Raw genomic sequence first — 24,451 nt, 5'->3', positions numbered from 1 at the left:
GGAGACATTCCACTCCTAAGTATCCCAGCTGTCCACTTATTTCAAACAATGTGCTTTTCTTCCCTCTGTCATTCAGACAGCCCTCTGCTGCACCACCTCCATTCCCCGTTCCACTGCACTAAACATCCCCCCCAACACAATAAAGACAGAGTCCAGCTTAGGTTTGTTTGTCATTGTATCTTCAGCTCACAACTCAAATAGATTGATGGGTGATCATTAGGAAAAAGACTTCACAACCATTACACTGCTGTCAAGTTTTTAGCCTTTAGGTATCTGCTTACTACCACCAAATAGCTGGTTTTTTAGTGCTTATGTTGCCATATCTGGTTTTATATGTTAGCTGATGTAACATAGTCGAAAAGTGCAGTGATGGAAAAGCACAGCTGGTCAGGCAGCATCCAAAGAGCAGGACAGTCAATACTTCAAACATAAGCTCTTCAATCAGGAATATAGCACAATTAGTTGGGTTCTGTTGAGAAAGAAGTCTTGAAGTTTATTAAAAACAAAAACTGTTGGCATAGCTACAGTATCGTAGACTTACACAGTCTAAGTTCCACACTTACTGAAGTTACTGTAATTTACATAAATCGACTGAAGTCATGGCATTGACTCCATTCCACAGACAGTGACTGAAGGTGTAGCAGGTACTTTATCTCGAGCATCACACTCTTTGATATCATTAAACCATCTTAAAAGGTACTAGCCTATCTGACCTTGAATGTATGCCATAATATAAGAATTGCCTTTCAAAAAAAAAGTAAGGAAATTGCAGGTGGTAAGCGGAGGCCCCTAAGTAACTTTTCATTGACCACTTGAGAGGCTTAATTTGTGGTAGATTGAGAAGGTCCCCTATTACCTTACGGCTTAGAACTTGATTAGTAAGTGATAAAAGGGATGACTATCTTTCCAGGGTCAATTCATCAATCTTTCCATTACTTGCCATCTCTAGGGAGGAGAAATTCACATTCTAAGTATCTTTGGATCTCATTACTAGTCATACAAGGAAGAATTTACTGAAATTATCACTGATGATTAGCAGGGAAAGTTAATAGTCATGCAGCAAATACACACAATGAAGGGGCAAGATGCAAGTAGGAACAGCAATAAGCTTGGCAAAGTGTCCACTGGTTTTATTATAGCCTGCAGAACTGCTGTTGGGAGAAGTGAAAGCTAGGACTGGTGTTATAATGGGAATTTGAAGTTGGAAGCATGTTCGAGAATGTTACAGGTTTTTGGGGGAGAGGTGGCAGAAGCAATCAATCAGTGCTGGAACAGTTGTACAATGCAAAAAGAATCTCAGTGATGGAACAACATTGGCCAAATAAGTGAAGGAGCTGATGCTAATACATATTCTCTAAAACTTACCAATCCTGGTCTTTCTCAGAAGCTGGTTGTAAAGAAAATCCACATCAGCAAAGTAAACATATCTCTCCAAACCTTCAAGCATCTTCGACTCAAACACACTGACTGCTTCAAGGGCATTTACTTAGCTCCAAGGACATTTCATTCAACAAAACAAAAAACTTCTTTGTGTCACATTAACATGGCATACACAAGTATAGGAAGGAAGTGTACATTGTGCTCACTGCTCCATCAAGTTATCTTTCCTCAAATGGAGAAAAATGCAATGGAACAGAAGGACAATCAATGGATAACCATGCTCACTGAAAAATCCAAGACTATTCTAAATGGAATAAAAGGATTAAGAGGCAGACATAGCCGTAGGAGAGCACTAAAGTATAAGTGAGCTGACAGAGGAAAATTGATAAAGATTGGACAAAGTTTTTCATATATAACTTCATGTGCTTCCTCAAAAGTAAATGCCCTTGAAGCTGACAAGGTGTGTTTGAGTAGAAGATACTTGAAGGTTTGAAGAGATATGTTTACTTTGCTGATGTGGATTTTCTTTATAACCGGCTTCTGAGAAAGACCAGGATTGGTAAGTTTTAGAGAATATGTATTAGCATCAGCTCCTTCACTTATTTGGCTAATGTTGTTCCATCACAGATTCTTTTTGCATTGTACAACTGTTCCTGCACTGATTGCTTCTGCCACCTCTCCCCCAAAAACCTGTAACATTCTCTAATATACTTCTAACTTCAAATTCCCATTATAATACCAGTCCTAGCTTTCACTTCTCCCAACAGCAGTTCTGCAGGCTATAATAAACCCAGTGGGCACTTTGCCAAGCTTATTGCTGTTCCTACTGCATCTTACCCCTTCATTGTGTGTATTTGTTGCATGACTTAACTTTCCTTGCTAATCATCAGTGATAATTTTAGTACTAGTAAATTCTTCCTTGTATGACTAGTAACAAGCTCAAAGAGAAAAAATACTTAGTGTGATCTTCTCCTCCCTAGAGATGACAAGTAGTAAAAAGATTGGTGAATTGATCATATTTACCACCTTACCAATTAAGTTCCAAGCAATAAGGTAATAGGGAATCTTCTTAATCTACCACAAATTAAGCCTCTCAAGTGGTCAGTGAAAAGCTACTGAGGGGCCTCAGCTCACCACCTCCCTGGTTACTCACCTTAATAAGCAAGAAAGGTGGCTCGTTTTCTTACTGGGATGGCCCTTCTGTGGGATGGGAGGGCATCTAATTGTTCCAATCTGGGGCTAATCAGAGGCACAGAGGAGGGAAAAGGTAGTGGTCTTCGACATCCCTGAATCACCTTCCGTGCATTGTCTCCATATGATGGCATAAATATCTTCCAAAGGTGCAGTCGTTGACTAGCAATCCTTCGGATAGAGATGCAGCTGGCCTCTTACTACCCGACTGCTTCTGTTGACTAGTGATCAACTGTTGAAATCTGTAAGAGGTTGAGAAACTCACCTCCGCTCTGCATGTCAGCTCTTAATGGAGGTGAAAGGTGTGCAATAATTTGAGTTTTCTCAGCAATGTGGGAGGTATTAGTTGCCAGTCACTTTTTTTTTTAGAAAAAAAAAGGAAAGTTGGATCCATAGGAACAGAATTGAGTCCTACAGTCTTGAGATGGTTATACCATTCAGTTTGATTATGGCTGAACTGCACCCTTACTCTATTTAGTTGCATTGATACAATTACACTTAACAACATTATCTCATAGAAATGTAGCTAATTTTAGTTTTGAAATTTCCTGTTGTTCTAGCCTCACTTGTAGAGACAGTTCTATATTACCACTACAGTTTGTGACTTTTAACATTAACAACTAAAGCCTTAAGTAGTTTTTAGGGAGGTGCCCCCTTGTTCAGAAGTCTAAGTCACTTTGGTGTAGGCTCCCATTGTTACCAAATAAACCAGAGGCTGACATAAGCTTTTTTTAAAATAAAAATGAAGAGCAGAGTATATTTATGAAAAAGTGCACTTCTGCTGCTGGTTGCTTTTGTCACATTTTGCACTTGTTTAATAAGGCTAAGCATATGTTTACACATCTTATTAACTCAGTGTACAGCAAAAGGCAGGCACCACACAGTGGCTAATGCTCCGTTTTCTGTACTTTCCCTATCAAAGAGTTTGCTGTTGTTATAATGTGCACTGCTCACTTAATCACAGAGACATTGATGTTATAAGACAGAAATGGTGATTCATTTTGATATTTTATTTGTGCTGTTAGCGAAGTCACCATTCTATTTTTTATGAATACAGCGACTAGGCCAGTGATATTTGTCGCTTAAAACCTCAAAATGCTTACAAAAAATATGGCAAATTCCTGGAATGCATTTCCATTAGAAATGCTTGTGTTTCCATAGAAACTCTTGCTGGCTTCCAATAATCATGAAAAAGTGTTGCTTTCTTTAAGATTTGCTTATTCCTCATCTGTTTTTTTTTAAAAAGATTAGATTAGATTCCCTACAGTGCGGAAACAGGCCCTTCGGCCAAACAAGTCCACACCGACCCTTCGAAGAGTAACCCACCCATTTTGTAAAATTTCTTTTTAAATCACTTTGTAACAATTCAATGATAGTTATGACCAATGGAGGCACATATTTTCTCAAATTTTGATCTTATGGCTCTCTTCAGAACTGTTTGATTAAACTCTGATATTTTCAGAGTGCAATTGGGTATGAGAAAGCACTTCTGAACAAGAAGGACAACATGTTTGTGTATTGTTAGAAGAAAAAAAATTAAAGCACAAAAACCATTCTGTTGTAGGAGAAGCAGATGGCTGTTAGAGACCTATTAATGTTTTTAATACAACATCCTTTCAAACAACAATAAAAACAAAATTGCTTTCTAAGACATCATTCATTATGCAGTGAAATCTATATTGGGTGAAATTAAGTGGACTCATATGGTTGAACTTTTTAAATTGGTAAAGCAATGTAATTTGATTTTTTTGGAATTTGGCAACTTATGAAATTATGTTCAATATGTAGAGTAACAAACTTTCCTTTTCAGGTCAATATCCATCTTCTAGATGGATTAAAGTGAAGAGGCTTGTTTTCTGACTGTTGGCAATTTTTGACAGATGTAATGCCAATCAGAAAAATGGGGAACTTGACATTGATATTTACATGAACATTAATACTATTGCAATATCCAATGTGCATTTAGCGTGATGGTAAATAGACCTAATTAAATTAAGCAAGGCTCTATTTTATGCTATTACTTGATCTTTATGTTGTATTATCAAGTTGTACTACTGTTAAAATTGGATGTAATTTATAAGAATTGACTTTGTTAAATCTATATTTCTATCTATTCATAAAAAAAAAGTTAGTCTAATAGAGGACAGTCAGAGCTAAGACATGTACACAGAAACAGGTCCACTGAGCACTTTCTCAATCATTCTAATGAATGAAGTAGCAATAACTTCAAAGATTCAGATTAGTACAGTGATAATGCCAATGTTAGCAATTAATTTGGGGATCTCACTTGTTTTTCATAACCATAACTGGACAATAACCCAATTTTTTGTGAACTGTCTTTCCAGGCAATGAGGGGACATTTATCTGATATTATGCGGTGTATGTTAGCAATCTTTCATCAAGAGATGAATGATGTATCGCTCTGGTGTAATGGCAGGACCACCTGTTGGTCTCCAAGTTGTTATCCATGGATTCTCTGTTATATGCTAAGGATTGTATCCCAGATCAGCCAACCCACTCATTTGCAATAGTAGCCCTTTCAATTCAAAAATGTATTTGATCTCACTTCCAATTATGTGAATAATATAGTTCCAAGATCAGTTGCACTCTTGTGGAACATAAAGCTTGGTCTTTACTTTTCTGTAACAATGACAGTTCACATGCTGATGCACTTTATATTAATCCAATGTTTATAGACTTTCTAAAGGGGTTTAACAAAGTATTACTCACATTTGTTAGAAATATTAAAGCTAATTGAAAGAAGGGGGCAGTGGTAGTGTGGATATAAATTGGTTGAGGGATAGAATACAGAAGGAGTAGTGAACAGTCACCTTTTCAGACTGGAGGGAAAAGTGCAAAGATGTCATTGTTTGAAACAATATATTGTTTTGATATACATTAATTACCTGGACTTGGATATATTGGTTATAATTTCAAAGTTGACAGATACATAAAACCAGAAAAGGTAATAAACAATGAGGAGGATATTTAAAGGGACCTAGACTGGTGGAATAGTCATCCATATATAAGATCAAATTCTATGCAGAGTGATCCAGTTTGACAGGAAAGAGGAGGAGGAGGAGAGGCAAAATAAATTAAATGGGACAATGTTAAAGGGAATAGAAAGTCTCAGTGGTTTTGTCACCAATTGAGGATGGTATGACAATTTTAGGAAGCTGCTCCAAAGGTATATCAAGTCTGAATCCACCACAAACAAAGGGTGTCTGAGTTATTGGCTGCAGAGTTAATAATGCCCCCATTACCTCTTATCAGGAAGGCCCACTTTCATGTGCCACTTAGGCACGTGACAAGATAGCATCAGGCCTTTCTCTAGGGGTAAGCACTCAGCTGCAGGGTGACTCATCCCATAAGCCAGCATCTTTATTGAGCAGCAGCACCACTGAGGGGTTAGTGGCTGCCACTGGTATTGCAACTACCCAAGACAGAGGTCATTGCAGGATCCCAGGCTACAGGTTGGTGGGTTAGGGATCGAGTGAGGGAAGGGATTCAGCAGCATGGACAGGATGCTGACTCTTAGTGGGTCCCACTGCACTGAGTGCCTGTGTGCAGAAAGGCCCAACCAGAAGCCAATGGGCAACTGTTCCTTATCCTGCTTCTAGCACTGATGGAAAGAGGCCAACAAATGTGAATTAGTTACACACTAAAAGGCATTGATTGGCAATGGACCAGCAAGGCTATCCAAGAGCCTTCCTTCCATGGACTTAATTTCAATGGAGATGGGAGATGGCTTTGTCTTCCATAAGCAACCTCCTACCTATTAAATCCTAGTGGGAAAACCAGTAATAAAAAGACAATACTTAGAAGTGAATATACTGGTTATATTGAAGCTCTATTTTGAAAAGTCCAAGCTGAGTCAGCCCAATACACCTCACTCACTTTATTTATCCTTTCACCAAAGCCAAACTCACCATCCATGTGGGATACAGCAGCAGAAGGTTCTTGTCTGGGATCCTTGATACAAAAAACAAAACACTGAAGATGCTGAAAAATATGAAATAGCTACACTAAATGCTTAAAATATTCAGGTTGGGGGAACATATAAGGAGAAAGAAACCAAGAATCTGCTCTTTAAGCTGAGTATCGCACTTGCTGACCTTTTTAAAGCAAGATGCACAACACCTTCTTCCAAACAGGCATTTTGGAGCACAGCTGTAGAACTCTCTCTGCAATCAGACACCCTGGATATAGAAATCCCAGCCAATGAAAGCTGCCAGCCAATCATATGTCAGCAACTCTTGTACATTGTGCAGTCACCATGGAGGCCATGGCCTTTGCTCAGAGCATACCCACATACTGAAGACCAAATTCTCAGGTGAGTGGAGGTCTGTGTGCACATGCATGTTTGGTACTGCTAGTCATGGGGAGAGAGGGCCTAAAGCAAGGACAAGGCTTTGACTCTCCAATTGCCACCTTCCAGCCCTATGTTAAATCCTTTGATTGCACACTAAGTAGTATAGTTTAGTGGGAGGGGTCATCCCCCTCCTCAGAATTTACAGTCTGCCTGCTCTTGTTTGCCAATCAGGTAGGCTAACTTTCAGCCCCATCTGTGTGGAACTGAGATAATTGGAGCCCAGGCTGAATTAGGCTCTGAGGTGATCTTTAATGCACATTAAATGATCACTTAAGGGGTCAATTGGCAGTAGATTAGGAAGGTTATGCATGGTTTTTCCTGTCCAGACAAATTTCAGGTAGATAGCAGGTTTCTGGTATATCACCACCCATCTAACTAAGTTGTCCTCCCATTGCCTTCAGGGCCAGAAGATACAGGCCATTTCTATTCCAATAGAACAACATTTTCTGTATTTATTTTGGAGTCCCTGTGTTTTATGAAGAAAGGAAACTGGTAGAATACCAAAAGATTAGGATAAAACTGTATAAAATACTAGTTAGGCTCAGCCAGTGTAGCCAATTTTGGTCACTACACTTTGGAACGTTGTCGAGGTGTTAGGGATTAACTAGAATGTACCAGGTTTGAAAGACTTCAAGCACAAGGAGAGAGGAGCAAAGCTGAGGCTGTTCTTTTTGAAGTACAAAAGGTTGAACAGGGATTTGATCGTGGTGTCCAAATTACAAGGTGACTTTTACATAATAGGTAAATCAAAACTGTATATTATAGCAGACTGAACCATAACCAGGGCACTCAGCCTTAAAGTGGTTGACAAAGAAGCAAAAGGGGACACAGGGAAGGGAAATTAATGGAGGAAGTTGCCATGATTTGGCATGCACTGCCTGAAAGGGCAGAACCAGCAGATTTGATAATCCTTTTCAAAATGGAATTGGGTAAGTACTCAAAATCAAAACCTGAATACCAGTCTGGGGAAACAACAGGGGAATAAGATGAATTAGACAACTTTTACAAAGAGCAGGCATAGGCATGATGGGCTGAGTAGAAATCTTCCATGTTTTTTCGTTGTGTGATTCCACGATCCCATAGCTTCATTCACCTAACGTGCAGCTTGTCTGCCAAATGCTAAAAACAATCCTCTTGGAGAATGCCAAGTCTGTGGGCTCAGCATCAAATTCATTCTAATTTCGACCAGTTTGCTCTACACTAGTTTTAGCAAAGCAGTTAACTAAAAGACTGCCTTTCACAAAGCCAATTCTCTGAGAACGTTATAGCTGTTGATGCTGTAACAACCAAGTTAGCTGAAAGCAAATACGACCAAATGCACATGTCTATTTTAGAAGTCAAAATTTCTTGGGATGCTAGAGACCTGAAAAGGAAACATAAAATGCTGGAAATTCTTTGGGGAGAAAGAAATCTAGTTTATGCAGCCAATCAACAGGGCTGGAGAAAGTGAGAGGCGTTGCAGGCTTTAAACAAGCGATGTGCAGGGAAAACAGCAAGAAACAAATCTCTGACAGGGGTTACTTAATGAGATGCAGAATGGCTCCAACAACCTGCTGTCTAAAGTAATGGAAACAGCAGCTATTTTCTGAAAATGTTGAACTTGGTGAATCCAGCAGATTGTAAAGAGTTGAAGTGAAAAACGAGCGTCTTTTGTTTTTTGTCAAGCTTCTGCTGAGCTTTATTGAAACTGTGTAGGAGGCAGAGAACTAAAAGGTCTGAGATATATGACCAGACCCCGAATGAGATTCTCTAATTCATTAATCCAAATAGAGTGCCCCAACTGCTCAGCTCCTGGGTGAGCGGTGAATGAACCAATTGCTCCCTCTATTCACCTGCCCTTTTTCATTGGTTGCAGCAGGACTTATCTAGACTTATAGAATCTATACAGTGTGGTAACAGGCCATTTAACCCATCAAGTCCACACTGACCCTCTGAAGAGCATTCTACCAGAATCATCCCCCTACCCTGTCCCTGTAACCCTGCATTTAAAGTCATGGAGTCATAGACTCACCTTAAACCTATGCCCTCTAGTTCTGGACCCCCTGACCCCAGGGAAAAGACTTTGTCTATTTACCCTATCCATGCCCCTCATAAGTTTGTAAACCTCTAGAAGGTCACCTGGTCAGCCTCCGACTCTCCAGGGAAAACAGCCCCAGCCTGTTCAGCCTCTCTTTATAACCCAAATCCTCCAAGGACACTGGCAATTTAGCATATCCAATCCACCTGACCTGTGGGAGGAAACCAGAGCACCCGGAGGAAACTCACGTAAACGAGGGGAGAATGTGCAAACTCCACACAGACAGTCACTCCAGGATGGAATCAAACCTGGGTCCCTGGTACTGTGAGGCAGCTGTGCTTACCACTGAGCCACCATGCCAGCCCTTAAAAAGGATCCAATCCTTTATGGAAACCTTTCTTTCAGACCCAAAGAAACCTATGTTTTAAAAGGAGCCAATTTAACCAGACATTCTTGAATTAACAAAACAAGTAAGTTTATTAATTACTAAATGCAAGCAGATTTAGTAACACAATACACGTACGCTCAGGAAAAAAAGATGAGACCAAAGAGATAAAAGTTAAAAGACACGTAAATACTGATCAGTCTCCGATTTGTTTGCAACGAGTGACTAGTTGACACTTCGAGCTGTTGCAGTGGAGGTTAATCAGTTGATTCTTGAGATTCTTAGTTTTATCAGCTGATTGAAGTTAATTTGTCCTGATTCCTTTTTATAACTGGTTTCCAGCATTTAGAATAAGAGAATGTTGTTACCTGCAACTCTAAGGTAACCAAGGGACAGTTCTTTAACTGTGACATTCAAACTGTGACATGCTAACATTCAAATCCAGGATGGTACACACAAGAGTGTTCAGTCTCGTTAATCCTGTATAGTTAAAACTCACTTTTGGTGTCATCTGCAAACTTACTAACTGTACCTCTTCTGCTCACATCCAAATACATGACTTATGAACCAGATCCAAAACAAATCCAATGGTTTGAACCAGGTTTGGTTTCACATTTGTCATTTTTCTTGAAAGAGGACCTCAATCAGCTTCAGCTGATTCATGCAAGCATCACTTGACTGGATCTCTATTGGAAAACTCAACAACCACCAACCCAGTGCCAGCTGATGAGTGAATCCAAGCTGGCACAGAAATTTGTGAGGTGCTGGAAGAGCATCAAGGAAGAGGATCGAGTCATCCATTAACTGGTTCACGTTAATGAGAAAGAAGTGAGGCAACTCATCCTCCCTGACAGCCTTAAACTACCTATTACAGATCCCTAATCTTTCTGACCTTCTCTTTTGTAATATACCATGTTCCCGGAATGAAACTTATTTCTGAGAGCCATTAGGCTTGCTAGCTTTTTATCTGAAACTTCAGTCTTAATGAATGTTCTTGCTGAATGCAGTAAAGCAATTTATCAGCACAGGTATCGAGTGTCAAGTGAAATATCTTACTGATGAGCACGTTGTTTATTTTCAAGAGTCAAATGAAACTGGATGTGCAAGAGACAGACAATTGTTTTTGGTGTCTAGGCACTCAACTGTCCGCAGAACAAGTGGAGCTAACTGTAGTACAAGCTTGGGATGATCTCTCATTACCATAGGAGTCTATAGATTTCTTCTGAAAAACAATTGATGGGAAATGTAGCCCCCAACCATTTGCAGTGAGTTCTTTGTGTGGACTGCTCATACCGGACTTGGTGGTCTGCTAAGAAGCATCTAATCCATTACAGCATGATTTATTTCACACTCTATCACTAAAGGAACTTTCCATTGTTGTATTCATTGTCACGTTGTTCATCTTTTCACACACATCCCTAAATTAATAATTAGCCAATTACTCTCTATTATCAGTTAGGAATTTAACTTGTGCCCCAGTCCAATCCCTGTCAAATTTTCCATTATCTTGCCACTATTATTCTTTTCTCATTTTGATGTAATTAAATCTAGTTAGCAGGTCTATGAAGTGCAACATAAAAATACTTAGTTCCCCTTATCCACTTTCAGGTCTATTGCTGCAACTTTATGAAAATCTCTTGTTCTTGGGAGACTCTCTATGGGCCATTATGGTGACCACTTGGTTTTTTACATACATCACATTTGTCACTGATTTCTTCTATAAGTCTAGTGAATCCATTGTCTATTACGTCTGTGTCCTTTATTAGGATTTTTGACCTGTGAGAAAATGGATGGCAAACTGCCAAAATAGCTTTAAGTTAATTACCATTTTTATTATTTTAAATTCCAATCTCTTAATGCTAATGACAGCTGCTTAATATTTTGATTAGAAAAGTGAACGCTTGTTAAAGAAATACAATAATGTCCAAATTACAAAAGCAGCAATTCACTGGCTTCCTAAACAAACCAATGCCTCGCCTGCTGCATGTTCACTCACCTTTCATTTTAATATAGACAATGTGCCTGGCAATAACGTATTTCACTTGACATCTGTGTTGATAAAATGACTTACCCCAGCTATTTTACCCCTCTTTTTTAAATGCTTTCAGCATGTTTCATCCTCTAACTGAGTCGGGTAAAGCTCTCTATTTCCTTAACCTCACTTATCATTTACAAGAATCTAAGTAGCATTTTAACCAATTCATGCTGTACACTGTGGGTGCGGATCCACTGTTCAACATGGCGTAATTGAATGAGAGTGCAACAGAAATGTTTATTACTGTGCTGAAGTTACTTGTAACTAAAAGAATTCCATCTCCCTGGTAAGTATCAGCGCGTTTTCCTATTGAACCCCTTGTGTCATGCATAACTTTGAGAACCTTCTTATTCTATTTCCGATCATTCATTGCATAATGGTATTTTGATTGGCATCTCAAACAATTATTGACCGTACTCTGGGCATTCCTGGGGCTCATTGTTTTGTTATAATTCTCAATTCCTGTCATCTATCGTAATTTCCAAATGGATCTCAAAGCATTCCAATTTTAGTCATGAATCTTCTTTCAGGTTGATGCATTCAGCTTGTATTTGGCAGCATCACATTGCCAATCCAATTAAATCCTGTTTTGTTTTGCGATAGTGTTGAATGTCCCATTTGAGATATAAAGGCCAGTGGAAATGAATGTTTTTCAAGGGTCCTTTCTTAAGGTTTCTGATATCCATTCCAAAAGTATACTTCTTTCTGAAAATCTAACTCCAGTTAATATGAGGAGTCTATCACGTTCAATATCTTGGCTCAGTCAACCAATTTAAAAGCCAGAACTGGATTAGGAAATGCCAAGTAGCATATTTTACAAATGCATTTTTTTTTAAAAATGTTAATCACAGGATGTGGGCACATTGGCTGTGCCAATATTTATTGCAGATCCCTAATTACTAAGAATGAAGAGTCATTATTGTGAATCTGGTGTCAGCGTAGGAGAAATCAGATAAGCATGGCAGATTTCCTTCCCTAAAGCTTATTCACATTAGTGAACTAGATGGGAACTTGATGACAAACCAGTGGTTGATTTAAGCTACCTCTTTATTCCAGTTTTCTGCTATATTCAAATGTTATCATCTGTCATGGTAGTGTTTGAACCCGTCTCTCTAGAACATTAATCGGGGGTTTTTGAATTACTCGTGGCATTATCATATGAAATCAGCTTCCCTTAGACTATCAGGGTTCATCCAGGATTTAAACCCAGGTTCTTTCATATATCAGTGCACTGCAAGTCCTTAAGTGAGAATCATACCCCTAGATAACAAGCTAATGTTTATAGTCTGTTAAATGTAATTATTTATTTTGCCATAGAATATCCATCTTTTATTCTAAATTTATCAAAGTTTGAACACGTCTCATGCATTTAATAAATCATCTTTCATACAAATTCTGACAAATTTTAATATAATTTCCAAGCCTTCCTCAGCGTCCAACTTTTGAGCCTCTGGTCTGAGAACACTTTACACCTGACGTTACTTCTAGTCGGAAGCACAGTGCCAATGCTATATCATGCACTTTTTCTTGGCAATGATGATACCCATGTTCACATCCTCATCAATTTTCCATTGTATGTAAAGGTCAGCTTCAACTAATTTGGAAGTTATTGTCATTTTGCACTTGTTTTCAGCCAATTTTACATCAAATATAATTTTCCATCTGAAAATAATTCATTTTCCAAGCTTCCCCCTTAGGTAACTGTTTTCTGCTATCAATGCCAGTTGACAACTAGCCCAGTAGGTGAGATAGAAAACAAGACACCTTACAGTTTATTAACTGCCTTGTCTATAGCCCACTCCATATACTAAATGTACATATTCATCCTTTATATCCACCCAATCTACTTTTTTTCTCCTTTTGTTTTGTCTTTATTAAGAAGTGCTCTTACACATGACTGATTTTTTTTCCCCATCACCAAATCACCTGTAGTATTTTTTTTCCCCATCTATGAAGCTCCATTAGTAATTCTTCAATAGTAAATTGAATAATTTACTTGGAAAGTCCATTAAAGGCAATGCAAACCATCAACAGTAGGGCAAGGTAAAGGGGTGGGGGAGACGATATCAAGATGGTATTGGAAAGGGAGATGAAACATTCTACCCCCTGCAGTGACCACCTCTCCAAAGGCTGCTCCAACTAGTCTATTTTTTAATAATCAATCTACTTTTCTAATCAATCTGTTCAGAAATGTTATTACAGACCTCTGGAGCAGGTGATGCTTTAACCCAGATCTCTCAGTCCAGGGGTAGAAACATGACCACTTTGATACAAGACAGCCTATCACACCCAGTCTAATTGTTAATAAATTAACCTAAATTACCTGCTTAACTATTTGTTATATTAACAAACTATAACCCCAAATTCCCTTTTCTCTCCATAGCAACACATGCACCAGCAGATTCAAGAATAATTTATTGCCTGCCGTTAATAGATTGATGAATGGACTTTCTAACTTCAAATAATGCTGATCGTGTTAATGTTAATCTTGCCTAGCACACATGCTGTATGACTTACTCTGTCCAAGTTTTTATTTCACCCTGTGATCTGTATTCCCTTGTTTACTATGATCTGCCTGTACTGCTTACAAACAAAGCTTTTCACTCTACTTAGGTACAAGTGACAATAAATCAAATTAATCAATCAAGCATTGAGTCTACTTCCATTGAGTAGAATTCCTGCTATTTTTAAAAACAAAATGTGAAAGGTAGAGCTTTGGCCAATTTGAACTTTAATGCAGGTTGCTTTATCATCACCTCAGTTTGATTTCAATGTGTTCAACAAACAGGAATAGATTGGTATAAACTTCCTGCTACAGTCATTGATAGAAATTCTGTAGCCAGTCCAATTGCTATACTACAAAAGCTTCTGAACATGACAAAATCTTCACTTATTGATTATGGTTGACTATGTTGACTGTTTGCATCCATATCCCCCTATTAATAAAAAATGTGAATGATTTGGCAAGTCTTCATGTACCTTCCCTTTGATGTTTCCTTAGTGAGAGGGGAGCATAGTGGGAGAAATGCAGAAGTAACATGCAGCAATGGTTAAACTGAAAGTTTGAATTGTGCCAATCTTTGGTCAAACTAAAATTAGTATGGTGAAGCTTCAGAACAGCAGATGTTGCTTAGGCATGGAATTTTTGATGTCTTTTTTTCTTTTTAAATCCACAATCTTTTTTTCTGCATTACTCTTCTTCATTTTTCTTTATCAAAACAGGATTATCATATTCAGAGAACTTGGAGGTAGTGAGGTTCCTTGCAAACTGAATTAAGAGCAAGAGTAGGCCATTCAGCCCCTCCAGTCTGCTCTGACATTTGATAATATTATGGTTGACCTAACTGTGAGCTCCACTTACCTGTCTGTTCCCTATATCTTTAGACATCCATGTCAATCAAGAATGTATTTAACTCAGCCTTAAACAAATATTCAATTACCTTGGCTTCACTGATCTGAGGAAGAGAATTCCATGGTCTGATGACCTTTTGAGGGAATATATTTCCCCAGTCTCGGTCTTAAATATGAGACTTTGTATTTGCCAGAAACCGTTTTCTCTAGGAGGAGAAGCATAATTTCAGAATCAACCCTGTTAATTCCTCTCAGGACCCTTCTGAACTTACAGACTCAACCAGTTCAACATGTCCTTTTATGACAATCCCTTCACCCCAGGAATCTGTCAAGTGAAACCATACCATTTGATCATCTTCGCCTTTTTGAATTGCTAAAAAGAGTATATACAGAGTTGGCTAAGGTATGCATAATTCTGTATAATGGTAACCAGACTTCCTTGTTCCTGTACTTGAAGTCTTCATACAATTGTACAGGGTAAAGGTGAGACCACATCTAGAGTGCTGTGTGCAGTTCTAGTCTTCACATTAAAAAAGAGTCCAATTATGTTGGAGACAGTACAGTGAAAGTTTATGAAGTTGGGTTGAGGAGATTGTCCTTTGATGAGAGGTGGTGTAGATTGCTTCTATGTTTTCTGAAGTTTCTGAGAAATGAGAGATGACTTCATTGAACTATACATGATTCTGAAGAGATTTGGTGGGCTTAATGCTGAGAGGCTATATCCACTAGTCATAAAATCTAAAACACAGACACATTCTCAGAATGAGGGGCTGGTCATTTAGGACTGAGATAATGTCTTCACTCAAAGAGTTGTGAATCTTTGGGGTTCACAACCCAGATGATAGTGGAGTCTTCATTGTTGAGTAGATTTATGGTTAGGAAAGACCTTTTCACTTTCTCATATCAGTGGAGCAAGGCAATTGAATATTTGTTTAAGGCTGAGTTAAATACATTCTTGATTGACAAGGAAGGGTAAGGTATTGGGAATAGACAGGCAAGTAGAGACCACGATCAGAGTCAAGATTAGCACAGCTGGAATAGCACAGTAGGCCAGGAGCAGGAAAATCCTGCATTATTCATTCCTGATGAAGGGCTTTTGTTGAAAACGCCGATTTTCCTGCTCCTCGGATGCTGCCTGACCTGCTGAGGTTTTCCAGCACCGCTCCAATCTCCAGCATCTGCAGTCCCCACCTCCACCTGGAGACGATGATCAGATCAGCGATGATATTATCAAATGTCACAGCAGAATTAAAAGGTTGAATTGCCTACTCTTGCTCTTAATTCGTTTGCAAGGAACCTCTATTACCCACAAATTCTCTGAAAATCTATCATTTAAATTTTAATAATCCAATAATCAGGAATATTGGGAGCTGGGAAAAAAATTTGAGTTGAAGCCCAAGATCAGCCAGAATCATGTTGAACGGAGACCGAGTTTCATAGACTGGATGGTCCACTCATGCTCTGATTTCTTTAATCATAGTGTTCTTATAAGGGAACAATTTACTATATTAAAGTATCGGAATTCTGTCATGAAGCTGTAAGAAAGAGCAAGAATATGTGAAACGGTTGATATATAGTTTGTTCCATCAGCGTATCGGAGAGTCAGATTAAACACTTTACACTACATACTTCACTGTCTCTAATGCAACCATATTCTTTCTTAAATAAGGAAACTAAAACTGTTCATAGTCTGTATGTGGTTGCACCAACACCCTAATCACTTACTGTACCTGCATTCTAACATTCTTAAAGATGTTTGAATATGAATCGGAAAATCACATTCATGGCAGCCAAAGTACCTGCCTTCATGAAAGAAGGTTGAAAACCTATCTGAAAGTTCACATATCGTAACATAAGTAAAGACTGACACCCACGCATGAAAATATTTTAGAGATAGCCTTGGCAACGATCATTGGTAACAACTTTTCTTGTACAGACAAGAACATTGCTTGGATCTTTCAAACAATTCTACACCGAGGAGGAAACTTAGAACTTGCAGGTGGGAATTGAGATGTCGAAAACATAAAAATAACTTTCAAACCATTCCCTGCATTAAGTAACTGAGGAAGAATAATATGGTTACACTAAGTGCATTACCTCATAAAAGGGACAGTTCTCCCCAGCTAAAAATAAAACAATTAACTGCAATGGTCCAATACAAGATATATATATATATACGGGGAAGGAAAGGCAAAACTTGGTAGAAGGCCAGGGAGTGAAGCACTACGTCAGAAATCAAGGTAGAACTCAATCAGCTTTACAATGCTAATGCGCATATGGAGAGATCCTGAATGCAGATTTCAAATCAACTTTGAGCTCCAGCCTACCCAGACATATAAAAGCTGCTGCCTCAGTTGAAATCTATTTTTACATTTGATGTAAAACATGCAATGAATAGAATAGTTTCTTTCCGAGATTTCATATATGTTGACATACCTCAGGTGTCACATGCACATACTGGAAGATTATGAGCACAATAGCTGCAGATTTCTGATTAAAACAAACTGCAGCAGGGACCTTCACCCTGTGAGGACTGCACAAATCCACCCTTGCTCGCAATCATTGCAATGCTTCCTATGGGCTGGAAGGCCAGTCTGGTCTACACCATTGCACTTCAACCAGTAATAGGTGGTTTGAAGTGCACAGGTGCCACAGAGACGTGATCTCCTTGAGTTAACTTCCTCACCCAGAACAGGCAAACGACATCAACAATTAAGTGTTCCTCAACAAGCATTATAAATACTCCCAACCTGTGCAAACCATCAGAACACTCAGAATGGAAAAAATGCAATACCTGTCATTTGCGTTGCCAAATGCAACAAAGCTTCCTTTAATATGTAAATGTTTGGCCCGTGCCATTACTTTCAAGAATCTGACTGATTTCTGTTTGCATTACATTTCCAAGTTCACAAATTTTGAGATATTATTACATTTCTTAAAATTGTGAACATTTTTCTGTCTACAAAGAAAGGAAACAGATACAAGCATTTTGTTTCAAAACATAACTCGTTTAAAAACCACATCTGCCTGGAAACTAAGATTTCTCACTGGAGCTGTTTTACCAGGAATCCTATCCAAAGTTCAGGAGGTAGCAAAATAAAATGTAACATTAGAAGCTGGAATGCTCTGGAACACAGCTGTATGTAGTTTGCAACACTTGGCAAAGGGTAGTTTTTTGTGAAATTTATTTAATAAGTTTGAGACTCTTTTATCAAGATTTCAGAATGAGGCTTTTTTTTAAAGAAAATTAAGCATTTGAATAATTTCAGATTACATGTTGTATATAACTTCTGGACTGTTAGGTTATTGAGAGGCTTGCTATGAGATTTGTTCCTAGAATCTGTAATTGACTGTTATTGGCTTGACAATAAATGGATTGTAAGCATGTACAACTGCTACTTGTTTTCACACACATTTTATTGGACACAAGTTTTGCATTTGTTTCTACTCTTCTTGCCTCTCCGTTCCGAAAGGCAATGATACAAACTTGTAAGTTGAGTCACTAAAGTTCTCTGCTGCAAGGCTGAGTGACTGGACATTCCATGAGGCTTAATGATGAACCAATGGCAAATTATTAGCAACAGACACACCACCGCTAAGCTCAATACAAGTTTCACTCACCATCTGTCTTCATCAATTCCAGTGGCAATTCCTGCACATCAATCAGGAACAGAAAGCTTGGACAACATTTCCACCTGTAGTTGTTTATTATAGCACCCCAACTTTCCTCCTGCTGAGAATGGGTTCTGCCTAGATGAGCAATCAAATCTGGGATCCCCCAACTTGATGCGATTTAGTAATTCTGTGGGGAGTTGGTTAGCTCAGTTGGCTGGGCAGCTGGTTTGTGATGCAGAGTTAATAATGCAGGTTCAATTCCTTCACTGGCTGAGGCCTTCATGGAGGTCCTGTGTTTTTAACCTCGTCTGAAGCATGGTGACCTGAGGTTCAGTTGGCACTAGCTAATGAGGAAACAACCTCATGGTCCTCTGGGACTATGGCAATGTTATTTATTACAGTAATTCTGTCACACAAGCATAGAGGCATGAGGAAAGTTTAATGTTTTTTCTTCATTCATGGGATATATACATCACTGGCTGGGCCAGCATTTTTTGCCATCTCTAATTGCTCTTGCAGAAGTGGTGGTGAGCTGCCTTCTTGAATCACTGTGGTCCATGTGGGGTAGATACACTTTCTTTAAAATTTGTAGTAGTTTGAAATAATATGTAGATCAGATAAGCTTGGCAAATTTCTTTCCCTAAGCCAGGTTTTTACAACAGTCACTACTAATTTCGTTATCACCTAGCATTTGATTCCAAATTTATGAATGGAGTTTTAACCCCCCTGGATGCTGAATCCATGTCCTCAGAAGAATAGCCTGGGGTTTTGAGTTACTGGTGTCATGACCTAACCATCACATCACAGTCCCCCCTATTCATGACAACAACCTGTTAACTTACTGGAGAAAAACAATCTGGCACTGTACATGTAATGGTACATTTTAACTCAGTTGGCTGGATGGGGCTAGTTGGTGATGCCAACAGTGTGGGTTCAATACTTGCACTCATTGAGGTTATCATGATGGCTCTCTTTCTCAACTTCTCCCCTTGCTTGAGGTGTGTTAATCCTCAGGTTAAGCTACCAAAAGTTGTCTCTCTTTAAAGAGCAATGGGATGTTAAAAATTTAATTTGTACTGCTGATATATAAGAAATTGGATGTCTCGGTGGTGGTTTTGGGGTGGTGTGCGGTGTTTTCCTGTCTTGCAGGCAGGATGTGACAATCTCGTCATACTCTGTAAATGCTGCGGTTTAAGGACTAGCCTAATCACCTACTGTTTTAAGGAATAACCTAATCATACATTATTTTGTGAAATAACCTAATCATTTGACATTGATTTTTGGGTAGCACGTGGCTATGGAGGAGTGGTGGGGGTCATGTCTTGCGTGCATGACTGACTGATGTAAAACCCTGTATAAAGGGAGGACAGGTCCCTTGTTCTGGGAGCCTCACTTGACACACTCAGCAAGCATCGCAAAGACTATTAAGTGATCCTCCAAAAGCTTGTACTTGCTTAAATAAATCATGGCTGTTCACAGAAGTTGGCGTATTGCAGTTGCACCAAGCGTGTAAGAATCTCAGGATGGAACCTAACAGAGAGGTTTGGTAATGCAATGGTGACTTTACTCTGCTGTAATAGTGCCTTAGCTTACATCCCAAATAGCTTCATCCTAATCACTAAAATTCTCGTACAAGGCTTGCCAACTAAGTAGGTAGAGGTTATTAAATATAAATGACAAGAAATGTGACCAGGAGTTTCTACTCTTGGTTTCATCATTGATCTAGTCCCAAATCGCTTTCTAAACTGTGCAGGTTTTCACAAGTATAGTTTTGTACAAGGTTCCACTTAAACTCACCTGCATTGCCTCAAATATAAAATCAGTCGTGTGCAGAGTGCTTTGAAATCAGTACGGAGGACACATTTGAATCTAATTTGAATACATGGACTTACTTTACAGCAAATATTTCTGTGCAATACATATTTTATTTTTATATGTTTCATACAATCTCATGAGATGGTAGATCAGATCCAATAGAATAATGCCAGGTTTCCCAGTGCTTGATTTTTGTTCTGAGAATTATGATCAAAATGCAACATAATCTTGGCAGAACTTCTGAAGATGGAGAGATAAAATCTGTGACTACTTTGATTTCCATGATTACCGGATACTAGGAGCAATGCTGTGCACATTCAGAGGACCAGGGACCTGGATGTGTTTCACTATAAATAACAGAAGAGATGCAATAAAGTTTTTTTTTAATGAAATTTCCTCTGACATCTGAGAGAGTTCTACATTTTTCCACTTAGATATTCTATGGACAGTAGCCACGTGCACCCCATGTATACAGATGTTGGCAGCTGACATGCCAGCCTCTAAGCGCCCTCCAAGCACATCTCCAATCCACTTACATCAGACTTCTGCACTTCAATGCTACACCTTAAGTTAAACTGGGCACTATCACTGTAATGCTGCAGCAAGGAAACTGCGCCCCTGAGCACTCATTCAGCTCATGGAGTGAATGGGCTGTGTCTCTGGGCTCTTCTCTTGTTGTCATAGCGTCCCTACCTTGCGTTACTTTGCCTGGTCATAGATATCAGCTCACATTATTGCAGTCTTGTTATGGCATTTAGTGCAGGTAGCTTGTCATTGTTGTCAGCAATAAGGACATAATCACTTTGAATTGTAGTCGTTGAACTGTTGCAAATTTGTGAACAAACAAGCTCCCACAAAGAGCAATGTGATCATGAGCAGAGCTATTTGAGTAGTGCTGCTTGGGTAATAAATATTGGCTAACACACCATGTAAACTCCCTGCTCTTGGGAAAAGGTCCTGGGGATCCTTTAGGCTCATGTAAGGGGTAAGACGAAATTTGATTCAGCGTCTCATTCAAAAGATAGCACTACATTCTGTGCAACATATTAATTGTCTATTAATAGTATTTATTGGATACAGATGGTGGACCTTAAAGGGGTCCAATAACGTGGCTTAGACATAGGCGGCTCTCCAAGAGCAAGGACCGGCCAGAAACATTTTTGCACCAGGCCGCTTAGCATTCGATTATTGGCAGCATGTAACGCACAGGAGCTCACCTCTTGCCCTAGGAGGGCTTGGTAGAATTTCACTCTCTTCTTCCAGCGGTGAAGGCATTGAGGCAGCGACGTTTGCCTGTTTTAGAGGACTTGTCAACACTTGATAAAGGGGGTGCACACATGGGTCCTGGCTGGCTTTCTGAATGTCCTGAGGGGCAGGGCCTGTTTTCCTTCTGCACTGTTTGTGATTTTGCAGCTTTCACTTGGTCCTTGTCATTGTTCAGAAATGTTGCACGAATCTGAACTTTATACATCACTGGTTCTGACTTCACATTGACCATATCAAGCAAAGACGTCTCCTTGATTCCTGCTGATTCCTGCATGAAACTTGGTTCCCTGTTTCAAACTGTCTCTCTCTTGTGTCTGGCACTGGCGTTCCTGATGCCATTTCACTTATGAACGTATTTTCTCTTGAAGTGATGTGGCATCTCTACATTGGTTAGAACACTTTTGGAATATTGCATGCAGTTCTGGTCTTCTTTGTACCAGAAGGAAGTTGTGGAACTTGAAAGGATTCAGATAAGTTTTACAAGGATGTTGCCAGGGTTTGAGGATTTGAGCGATAGGGAGAGGCTGAATAGGCTGGGGCTGTTTTCTCTGGAGAATTGAAGGCTGAGGGGTGACCTCATGAGGGGCATGAATAGGAGGAATAGACAAAGTCTTTTCCTTGGGGTGAGGGAGTTCAGAACTAGAGGGCATAGGTTTAGGGTAAGAGGGGAAAGAAATAAAAGGGACCTAAGGGGCAAATTTTTCACGCAGAGGGTGGTGCATGTATGCAATGAGTTGCCAGAGGAAGTGGTGAAGGCTGATACAATTTCAACATTTAAAAGGCATCTGCTTGGGTATATGAATTGGGAGGGTTTGGAGGGATATGGGCCAAGTGCTGTTAAATGGGACGAGTTTATGTTAGAATATCTGGTCAGTATGCACGAGTTGGACCGTAGGGTCTGTTTCCATGCTGTACATCTCTATGTCTCTATTTGTAAAGATTGTTGTGTGAAATATACCTAGAACACCTTGAACTTGTGGAACTCATGTTCAGGAAGTAATAGAGGGAGAATCTTGGACCTGACAAATGACAGTTGTGCTATGCTTAACATTTAAAATATTTAGTGTCTGCTTTGGATTGTTGTATTGTATCAGATACTCCACAATTCCTTACTATTTCAACCCTCAGAACATAAATATGTTCGTAGAATAAAGAGACACCCACGCTGTCTTATTCTAATGGCTTGATTGAAATAATGGAATAATTCTAACTTTCTGGTGAAGAAAGATACCTGGATGAATCTTGTTCTTCAATGTATTTCGTCTCATTATTTCTTTGTGGAGTATTATGAAAATGGTCCAACATAGGTCAGGAACAAACTGCTTCAGTAATGCAGTCATTCAAATTAAACAAATTTACATTTTTTGCTGCACTCTTCAATTTGGAACAGGTCAGATTGTCCTGATTTCAGACTTGTATAAACATTTTAGTTAGCAAATTGGTATGCACATCAGTGGCACACACTATGCCTGGACATGTTGATGCTCCATGAATGTCTATGACCAGGTAGTGCTGTCACAGCGCTATTCTTAATTGGAGCTTTGCTGACTTGGGGAATTGTGTTCTTTTTCAAAATCTTAATATATGAAGGTCATCAACAACAGTGAGTGAAATTCTTGTTTGGCAGAGGAAACTTAGGATGTGGGACCCCCATAAGGAACTGTACCTTTTTTTAAAAAAAACAGTATACACATTTAAAATAGAAAATTTGAAATGGTGTGGAAAACTAACATGGAAATGAGACATAGCAGTTGTTTCTTTCAGATAGCTAACACAGGATCAATGGGATGAGACCCTGTGGCTATGTTAGTAGCTCATTTAGTTCTGTCATGAATGTTTTGAGTTCAAGTCCCACACCAGAATGCAGAATAATGTGAAGGGAGTATGTATTCTATTCCAGAAAGTCAGATAGTGAAAGGTACAACTGGAGCCATGCTGCACACACTTACATATTTATGTCCAGTGTTTCAATGTGTCACTGGAGTGTGATCACACTTTGTGAATAACATGCAAAAATCACTTGTCACTGTACTTTTCATGTCCGTTTGACAATAAATAGAAATCTAAATACCTGAGGAAGACATGATACCTACAGAGAGTTTGGAAATCTTAGCTCTCTCCCACCAGTGTTCTAGCTTTAACTTTGAAAAATCAGCAGCAACACAGAAGACTAGGAATTGAATCAGTGATAGTTAAAGATAACACCCCTTATTAAGTGTAAACAATTTACTAAATATTGAAAGAAAAAGCTTTCTATAGTGTTGAAACGGTGGAAATATTCAGCTTGATTTTAGCAATGTACAAATGGGTGCGTTTCAAAAGGATAAAATTGAACCCATTGTTCACGGAAAATAGGTAGTCAGAATTTTACACTGTAGATTGTATTACGAGATCAAACTGGGGTTCAGGGAGACACGCCTGTGTTTGGTCAACTGAAACATGAAAAAGGAAAGTAATTACACATGCTAAGACGAACATCACAAATCTATTGATAGAATAAACTTGGTCAAGTAAATTATTTCCTTAATTCATCATTTTCTGTATATCGTTAAATGCAAGTTTCAGCATGAAGTCTGTCAAAATGAGGTGTTGAAAAGTGTGACAGCATATAACTGCAAATGCTTTGGCACATGGAACATGTATCACACATGCACATCAATTGAAACCTCATGATACTAAACCTATTTTATGAGCATCTGTGCATGTTTCATTATTAAATTTTTATGATTCTTTCCAATTCCTAGTGCAGATAAGTATTATTGAGATGTGTTTTTATTTTAGTTTTGTAAGATATCAAATAATTAGTGGCATGCTCAAGCAAGACTGACCTGAGGTTTACTTGCATGTTGCATGTTTTTTTTTATTTCAAAATATACTTTATTCATAAAATAATTTGATGGTCTGTACAGTTGGTCATGCCATACATATGTAAACATGTACAGACAGAAATCAAACCTTATCATTTTTATACATGTCTGTACACTTTTTGATCATATGCCCATATAATTAGCTGAGGCGTCAGCA

The 24,451-nt window shown here is 38.8% G+C and overlaps 1 long non-coding RNA gene across 1 annotated transcript in view; it reads left to right on the top strand.

The window, feature by feature from the left end:
- Positions 1-6,826: 6,826 nt before the first annotated feature.
- The window catches only part of LOC122550533, a 59,813-nt gene continuing 42,188 nt past the window's right edge, over positions 6,827-24,451 (top strand). The window contains exon 1 of the long non-coding RNA XR_006311872.1: positions 6,827-6,904. This is a non-coding gene — a long non-coding RNA (uncharacterized LOC122550533). The remainder of the gene's footprint in view (positions 6,905-24,451) is intronic.

This window comes from Chiloscyllium plagiosum, chromosome 6, assembly GCF_004010195.1.
Source record: "Chiloscyllium plagiosum isolate BGI_BamShark_2017 chromosome 6, ASM401019v2, whole genome shotgun sequence".
Taxonomy (NCBI): domain Eukaryota; kingdom Metazoa; phylum Chordata; class Chondrichthyes; order Orectolobiformes; family Hemiscylliidae; genus Chiloscyllium; species Chiloscyllium plagiosum.
The sequence above is the reverse complement of the archived record's forward strand: the minus strand, read 5'-3'. Positions and strand labels throughout refer to the sequence as shown.